General features: G+C 47.2%; 1 pseudogene; it reads left to right on the top strand.

Annotated features, from left to right (window-relative positions):
• Nucleotides 1-1,884: 1,884 nt before the first annotated feature.
• Nucleotides 1,885-7,150, top strand: LOC136478424 (probable xyloglucan endotransglucosylase/hydrolase protein 32; annotated as a pseudogene).
• Nucleotides 7,151-8,487: the final 1,337 nt, after the last annotated feature.

Raw genomic sequence — 8,487 nt, 5'->3', positions numbered from 1 at the left:
AATTTAAGCCTTATTATGTTACTTAGTGTATAGGTACCGAATTACGTTGTTGATTTTATAATTATTACCGAATTGGTAAAATAGATTTATCGAATTGTATATGAATTTTTTTAGACGGCATACCCTAAGCTAAAATGCTAGATTCGCCACTGCCATCAAGTAACAAATCTTTAAATGAAAACGCTATAACCTGAGCGTCCGGCGCTATAAAAAAATTGAACGGACTCCAGGCTTATCTCAACTCTTATCTACTCATTTCTCAGCCTTCCACCGACACCGTCTCCTATCTACCTCTTCTTTAGACTCGCATTCGCTCGCTCAACTCTATCCCGCCGTGCCCCCTTCCCCCACCTCGCCCCGCCTCTCGTCGCGTCGTGCACTTCTCCATCTCGCTGGTCGCGGCCATGGCATCACCGGGCCACCACCAACCCGACGCCACCAATAGGAGGTCGTTGTCGGCCTGGACATTATCTCCTATGGTCAGCCGAAGACACCACGACAGGAAGGGAGGTCCGGCAGCGGAGGTGTACGCTGGTACGTTGTTCTCGACGTCCTCCTGATCCAAGCTTGCTGGCACAGCAGTTCCCCACTAGGTAGGCCATGGCCACCGGCGACGTTGTGTTTAAGTGTTTCAGGCGTTTTCAGATATGTTGCAAGTATATGTTTCAAGTGTTTTAGATGTATATTTCTAGTGTTTGACATGGATGTTATAAAAATAGATCGGGATGTTGCATATGTTGCAGTGGCTGCGCACGTATATTACAAGCGTTTGTTTCCAATGTTTCATCTATTTTTTCAAACATATGTTGTGAGTGTGTTATCTGGATTATGCATATGTTTCACACATATGTTGCAAGTGTTTTATCCGGATGTTGCGTATGTTTGCAATGACTTTCAAGTGTTTTCATGTGTTTTTGCAAGTGTTTCAGACGTATGTTGCAAGTGTTTCAGCTGTTTTTGACGTATGTTGTATGTGTTTCATCTAAATGTTGTAAAAGTAGATCGAGATGTTGCCCATGTTACGAGCAAATGAGGGAAGTGGGCTCAGGCGAAGGCGGTCCCACGGCCACAGGTGGTCCCTACGTGCACGCGAGAAGTAAGGCAGGTGAGGGTGGTCCCCATGTAGCGGCTCGGGCGAGCGGTGCAGCAGGCCAGCAGCCGCGGACGCGATGGACGGGCGCTAGCAGTTCCCATCTTTTAAATCCTTTAGCGAAACGCTATCACGACTCGAGAAAATCACTGCCATGTAACGTAATGGCGCAGACATTGCATTGCATGTAAAAATAAAATGTGCGTGTGAATGTGAATTACTGTAGTAGTTGCGATGGACACCACCGACACTACTACTGTACTATAGGCTCCGTTTGGCTTGCTGAATTTTGGCGGAAACTGACTAAAAACACTGTTCTGGCTGAATTGTTGTGAGAGAAAAACATTGTTCCGGCTGAAAAAAGAAGTCGAACAAGCCGGATATGGAAGCCGGATATGGAATAAGCCGAACGGGGCCATGTGTTTAGGCACGCGTGCCGAGGCTCGGGTCGGGCGTCGGCGGTGAAGAGAGGAGAGAGGCCGTCGGTCCGACCGGGGTGGCCCGCCCAGATCGACCCGGCCCGTTTTCACCTGAGAATAGATCGAGAGCCCAGTTAAACCAGCCAGGTAAAAAAAAGAAAAAGAAACTGCAGCCCCCTAGGTGGTGGGCCTGGCGACCATCTATTTATCCCATCACGTCCATCCATCAGCCAGCAGCAGCAGCAGCTTTCCCTTTGTCACGCTCACACGCCTACAGGCCGGCCGGCCGGCTCCATTGCCAATCATTGATCGAGCTCGCAGCTCGCTCGTCGGCCGTCGCATCGTCCATCCACCGCTCGCATTGCGATGCCACTGATGGCCGCCACCCTCCTCCTCCTGCTGCTGCTGCTGCTTCTTCTTGTAGCAGCAGCAGCAGCAGCAGACGCGCAGCAGCCGCCGTCGCCGGGGTTCTACCCGAGCAAGCGTTACCGTGCGCGTCCCTTCTCCCATGACTTCCGCGCCCTCTGGGGCGCGCAGCACCAGTCGGTGTCCGGCACCGGCAACGGCGGCGGCGTGACTATCTAGCTAGACTCGACGTCCGGGAGCGGGTTCAAGTCGCGGCGAGCGTTCCGGTCGGGCTACTTCGGTGCGTCCGTGAAGCTGCAGGCCGGGTACACGGCGGGGGTGATCATGGCGTTCTACCTGTCCAACACGGACGCGCACCCGGGGTTCCACGACGAGGTGGACATGGAGTTCCTGGGCACCACGCTGGGGAAGCCATCCACGCTGCAGACCAACCTGTACGTCCTCGGCTCCGGCGACGGCGGGCCTGGGAGGGTCGTCGGAAGGGAGGTGTAACACCCTAGGTGTTTGGCTTCCACTAATTGCATTTCATTTCATAAACATGTGCATCATCTATCTCATCATGCCTTTGATTACTGAAACATGCATATGCAACATTTTCCAATTGTGTATGTTTCAGACTTGAGTGTTGTGAATAGTAATGGTGTAACATGTGAATGCAACCTGAGTTTCTCATCCCTTGAAGCATGGCAACATGGTAGTAATGTGACAAGTATAGGATAACAACAAGGTCATGCAACATGTGAAACGTTGTACTGAAACATATGAATGAATTGCTTGTTTTAATTTCTGTATCACATGTGATCATTAGAAGTGGTATAACAATTTTTGTAAAATGGTTGATCATGGTCTATTACACCTTAACTACACTTAGGTTACTTGTTGGGACATTGTTCATGTAGATCAAAATGACCAAAATGCCCTCAAGTGAAGGTTTGACTAGAATTGACCCTAGGAGTCTCACTGTTTGACTGATTCAAAAGTCCAACTTAGAAACTTTGCATGGCTATGCACTCTTTACAAAAGTTGTAGCTAATTTATCATGGAACAAAAGTTGTTTTATGACCAACCCATGAAAATGTGTGGAACATGGTCAAACATGGCCCATAAGTCAGAATTTCAGACTGATTTCATACTTAGAAATTTTCCTAAGTCTTTATGTGTTGTGCAGTTTCGTGTACCCAACTGTTTCACCTTGTATCTCCCTAACAGAGCCAAACCAGCTCGAGCTCCAATAACAAGAGTTATAGTTCACATATAGATGATCAACTTTGTTAACTATGGCATAGTCTAGAACGTCACAGTTTAGGAGTAATTAGCCGTCCAACTCGCTTTGTCAGTCACCTTCGATGATCACTGAATCGCTGTTTTCAGAAATCGGTCAGTGACCATCATGGCCGACCGGCTCAGATGACGTTCGCCGCGTGGTGTTCATGCGCTGCCACCACGTCACGCGTCCGCGCTCCAGAAGAGGGCCAGCGCCTGCTGAATGCGCTCGCTGCTCCATTTCTCCTTCTCGCCTTCCCCGCGCGCAGCGCCATGTTCACAGCAGCCGTCCGCCATTGCCAGCCGCACCTTCGCCTTCGCCTAGCTTCCACGCCGTTGCAAAAACGCGTTGCTCCGTTCACCTAGAGCTTCGCCGTGATCCCCTTTACCATCTCCACCTCACCGTCGGGTCGATCGTGCCTCGGTAAGGGCGTATTCGCCGTTTTCCCCACCGCAGCCATGGCGGGACCTCGCCGGAGTTGGAGCTCCATGCGGCCAGCTGTCCTCGCACCATTGCCGCCCCTTCTCTCCTTTGCGCTAGCTTCTGCATGTGTTCCTGATGCTCGGAGAGCCGGCCATTAGGGTCGAGATGCCGTCGCTTCACCGGAGCCGACCAAGCCGCGGCCGTGCGCCGCCGTGTCCGTCGCTACCCCCTCTAGCTGCTGTAATCCCTGCAATAGATGGTACCGTTAGATGCGCACTGTTGTGGTGAACGTCGTAGCACCGTCGGGTTCGCCGGAGAAGCCACCGGCGTTGAGCTTCGCCGTCGCCCTGTGTCTTCTCCCCTGTTTCCCTCGCTGACGCTCGGGCCCCTCTTGTCAGCCGTCGTGGCTGAGGCGGGAGCCCAGCGTGGGCCGCGTCGTGTTGGGCCGCGCCAGCGCGTGAGTCGCGGGCCGCCGTGATTCTTCGGGCTGGCCCAGTAGCTGTGTAGGATTTTCCTATTTTGTTTTGTTTTATTATTTCACAGATTTATGTACATATTCAAAAATATGTAGCTCTTACATGGTAGATCCAAATGATGTGGTTCTAATTTTGTTGAGTTCCTAGTAATGTCTAGTATTTAATAAAAATATTATATGAGCATATGTTTTAGAAAATTTGGATGAATTAAATATGACTTTGAAATGTATTTTTAGATGCATGCAAACTTGTTTGAATTTTATCTTGAGTTTCTGTGGTCCAAAAATTATAAAATTTTGTGGGTAGTCTATTATTTCTTATTAGAAGCTCTAGTTAAAATTTCAGAGCTAGTGCATGTGTAGTTTTTAAGTTATAGAAATTTCTTTTATTAATGGATGGATCTTGTGTGAATTTTCATAATTTTTCTATAGATCCAGTAAAGGTAAAATTTGGTGAGTGCTATTCTTATACTATAAGGATGCTAGGAAAAATGGGAAATCTGTTGCTTCACACTTTTTAATAAGGTTTCTTAATTATGCTAAAAATAGACATGCCACCTGTTATTTTGGATACAGCAAGTTCTGCTTGCCCAATGGCTTTGAAATTTTTATGGTAGTCTATGTGCAGCATGAGATAGCTACTGTAATTTTTGTAGATTTTTATGAATAGTTTTACTATATATTGCTTAAATCACCTAATTAACTAAATAAATTGGAAAAGGATATTAAATAATTTATTTAGAAGTTGGCACTATACTTTCTGATGTTTCTTAGGTATGAAAAACAAGTTGGTAAACTTGGTTTGATCAAATTATGCTTTTGCACAATCATTAAATAATTAAGTTAGTAACCCTGTCATTCTGGACATATTCTAGGTTTGCTGGAAATTGATTTGGTTAACATCAGAATCATGCTTTGCTGTTTACCATTGATTTGTAGAACATTTCATAAGCTTTCCAGAATGTCCTCCTACAAGTCATTTGGATTTGTATAACTCTTGTTGTGATTTAATTACGGGAATACTTGTATACATATGAAACTTTAAATGTTAAATTATGTATACCGTTACTATTTCTAAGTTGTGGTAATGTTCCTAGGTGTTAGGCCTTTAACCGAAGATGAGCATCTTTATCTTAGGTTATGCAAGTTAGGTAAGTTAATCTTGTTCTTTAAGTTAAGTTAGATACATGCTTAAAGTGATTTGAATAGGGCTAGTCTTACTCGGTAAACGAGTGTCCAGTGATATTTTCGGTAAACACTTACTGTGATTCATTCATCATGAGCATCATGTCATTCCTTATGCATCCATGGTATTTATCTTTTGCATCGGCATGCAATAGGTGTACCGGAAGGAGTGACCCTGCTGGAATTCGAGGAACCGAGCGAGCAGCAGCAGCCGACTCCGGAGATTCAGGAGGAGCAGCCTTCAGGAGAAGTGCCAGACGAGGTCGCCGTTGAGTGCCCGGATCACCGTCCTTGCAACTTTGTGAAAGGCAAGCCCCGGAGCATATTAAGCCTCCTAATTTCTGAAATGCAGTTAAAGTATTATTGTTACATATATATATTGTTGCATTAAGTTTAGGTGTTGGATGCAAACACTTGCTGCATTGGTTACCCAATTCCTTGTTCAGATATTGTTACCCTGAATCCTATGTAGCCCAGGCTCGTGTAGTGCTTAGCCCTGCTCAAACACGGTAGAAGTCAGGTGATTTCCTGTCACCTGTGAGATATAGGAAGATACATGTGGCACGGTTGGCTATATTGCTATCATGGAAAAGAACCAGTCTTAATTTGAAATAAAGATCGGACGGAGGCTTGCCGGTTTGCAGTGACTCCGTCTGTGTCGCTTAAGGACTGATTCTTGGAGCCTTTCCTGTTCATGTTGAACGCATGCCTCTCTCTTAGTTGGCCGTGTCCGATGACCGACCGCGAAGCCGAGTAGCTCAACTCAGGCCGGGAGTCGATAAGTATAAAGTACGCCTCGGAAGGGAGCCGTACGCGTGAGTCCAAGGGCAGGTGATTTAAAAGTCCTGGTCGTCCTGGCAGAAGGGTAATCCCTGAGAGCGCTGGCGCTGATCGAACCCGCGAATTTGGTTCCTGAGTTGTCCCAAAGGTAACCCACGGTTATCCTTGCTAAGTATGCCAGGGTGAGAGTTAGGAATACCCCCTCAGCTGAGTTGTAATTCGATTCGAGTCGCCGTCTCTCCCGGTTAGTGAGAACTTGACGGGCTTATCTACAATGTAGATACACTTAATAACATAATGGTTCGAAAATGATGATATGATGATGACAGCCTTATTATACCTGCTATGGTTAATATTGTTTGCTCCTAATAAGTGAGTGCTCTAGTACAGGTGCCAATCTAGTGGACAGGTAAATAATGATAAGCTTGATGCTAAGTTTAAATTGGTTACTATAATCATAAGCTCTTTTATGCAACTGTGTCAAGCTAGCCCACCTGAAAAGCCTTGCATGATCCTTGGTGTCTTTTATTTCTGGTTTTGACGGGTAAGTCTAGCTGAGTACCTTCTCGTACTCAGGGTTTATCTCCCACCTGTTGCAGATGACTAGTTCTACTTTGGTTGCTGCAAGTACTGCCTTCTCCCAGCTGGGGATGAAGACTAGACCGTTGGGCACGGTCTCTACTAGTTCTCGTACCTGATAATGCTTTTGTGGGACATGACTCAGACTTGACAATGTAATTGAAAACTATGATGTTTGTACCAAACTATGTTGATTCCGCACACTCAAACTTGGTTTGTAATATTCTATTTCAACTCTGATGGATGTAATCCGAATGCTACTTGTGAAATGTTGTAACGGATGATGTGTTGTGTTGAATCACTACGATCTTGGTTTGTATGTCGAAAGTTGGTTGAAATCCTTCGTGATTTCCGGACTACCGGGATTATGGGAGCTTAAGTACAGGAATTTGATCGCTTCGGTGATTGTTTTTGTACTTACGTTCTTATGATTTGGTCAATTCTGTTACATGAGGTCAAGTTCCACCTGGACTGGTTCGACCCCACCGCCGACTTCCACCACTACGCCATCCCCCACCGCCGACTTCCACCACTACGCCATCCTCTGGAGCCCCACCCGCATCATGTAATTAGCCCTCCTGTCTGTCAATGGCGATGCTGCTGGCTGCTGCTACAGATAGGAGGAGTATAGATTTTTGCTACTTGTGTGCAATGCAACCGGCCGGCCAATCATCAACAGTGACAGTGACATTGTAGTGTGCCGTACGTACGGCGCCTGCAGGAGGCCGTACCCGTACCGCTGCTTTTAACTGACGCTTGCTGCACGCCTGCTAGCTAGCTCCTCACTGTCACTGACAGATGAACCAGCAGCCAGTCGTCGCATCTAATCTAATCATTCAGCAGCAGCTGCCGGTGCCGTATGCTACGTATGTAACGTATGCATGAGACGTACGTACGTATTCATCAGAAATGTACGTGTTCCCGTGCAGCTTCTACGTGGAGCGCGACGGCGGCGGCGACGTTCCCGCGGCGGCCGATGTGGGTGTACGGCTCCATCTGGGGCGCCTCGTCCTGGGGCACCGACGACGGCAGGTACAGGGCCGACTACCGGTACAGCCCCTTCGTGGCGCGCTTCTCGAGGCTGCTCCTGCGCGCCCAGCGGCGGCCCCGGCGACGCGCTCAGCCCGCAGCAGGAGGCGGCCATGCGGTGGGTACGAGCTATACTACGCATTGTTGCAGCAGCCCCTGTAATAAGGCGTCTTGAACGAGGATAGGTGGGAGGAGGACAAACATAGCATTGAGAGTTTGGTTCGGTTAGTCTCTAATCCAAGGGGATCGAGAGGGTTTATTCGGTTAGTCTTCGATTGTCCGAGACGATTGGAAGGGGTTCATGAGGATTCGATCGGTCCGCTACACGTCAAAATCCTTCTAAATCCTCTCTAATCCCCTAGATTGGAGGCTAACCATCCAAACAAGCCTTGAGGGGGATTTAGTCCTTATTCAATCCTCTTAATTGAAGGCTAACCGAACAAGGCTTCGGTGGGACATATGAGATAAGAAGTAAAGAATGAATGTTAGTGCAGCCTATCCAAATATAACTCACATAAAGTTTAGCTGGTGTCTAAAAACCCACCTAGCTAACTGTAAGGGACCGTGACGTCTAAGAGGGTTGAGGGTGAATTAGACAACTTAAAATTCTACTTTTAACTAAGGCCTCTCATTTCACCTAGTCAAAACCTATGCCTGAAAGTAATCTATCTAAATGTGCAACTACGGTTTTGCTAGGTGTGTTGCTATCTCTACCGCAAAAGAGTTATGCAACATAGGTTCCAATCCTATCAACTAAGCTAGGGAAGTAAAGCACGCAACTAAGGTAGCAATGTAAATGCGGAAGGTAAAGATGAGGTAGAGATACAAACTCCCGTCGACGACTCCGGTATTTTTACCAATGTATCGAGAAGCGCTC

This window comes from Miscanthus floridulus, chromosome 8 (assembly GCF_019320115.1).
Source record: "Miscanthus floridulus cultivar M001 chromosome 8, ASM1932011v1, whole genome shotgun sequence".
Taxonomy (NCBI): Eukaryota; Viridiplantae; Streptophyta; class Magnoliopsida; order Poales; family Poaceae; genus Miscanthus; species Miscanthus floridulus.
The sequence above is the reverse complement of the archived record's forward strand: the minus strand, read 5'-3'. Positions and strand labels throughout refer to the sequence as shown.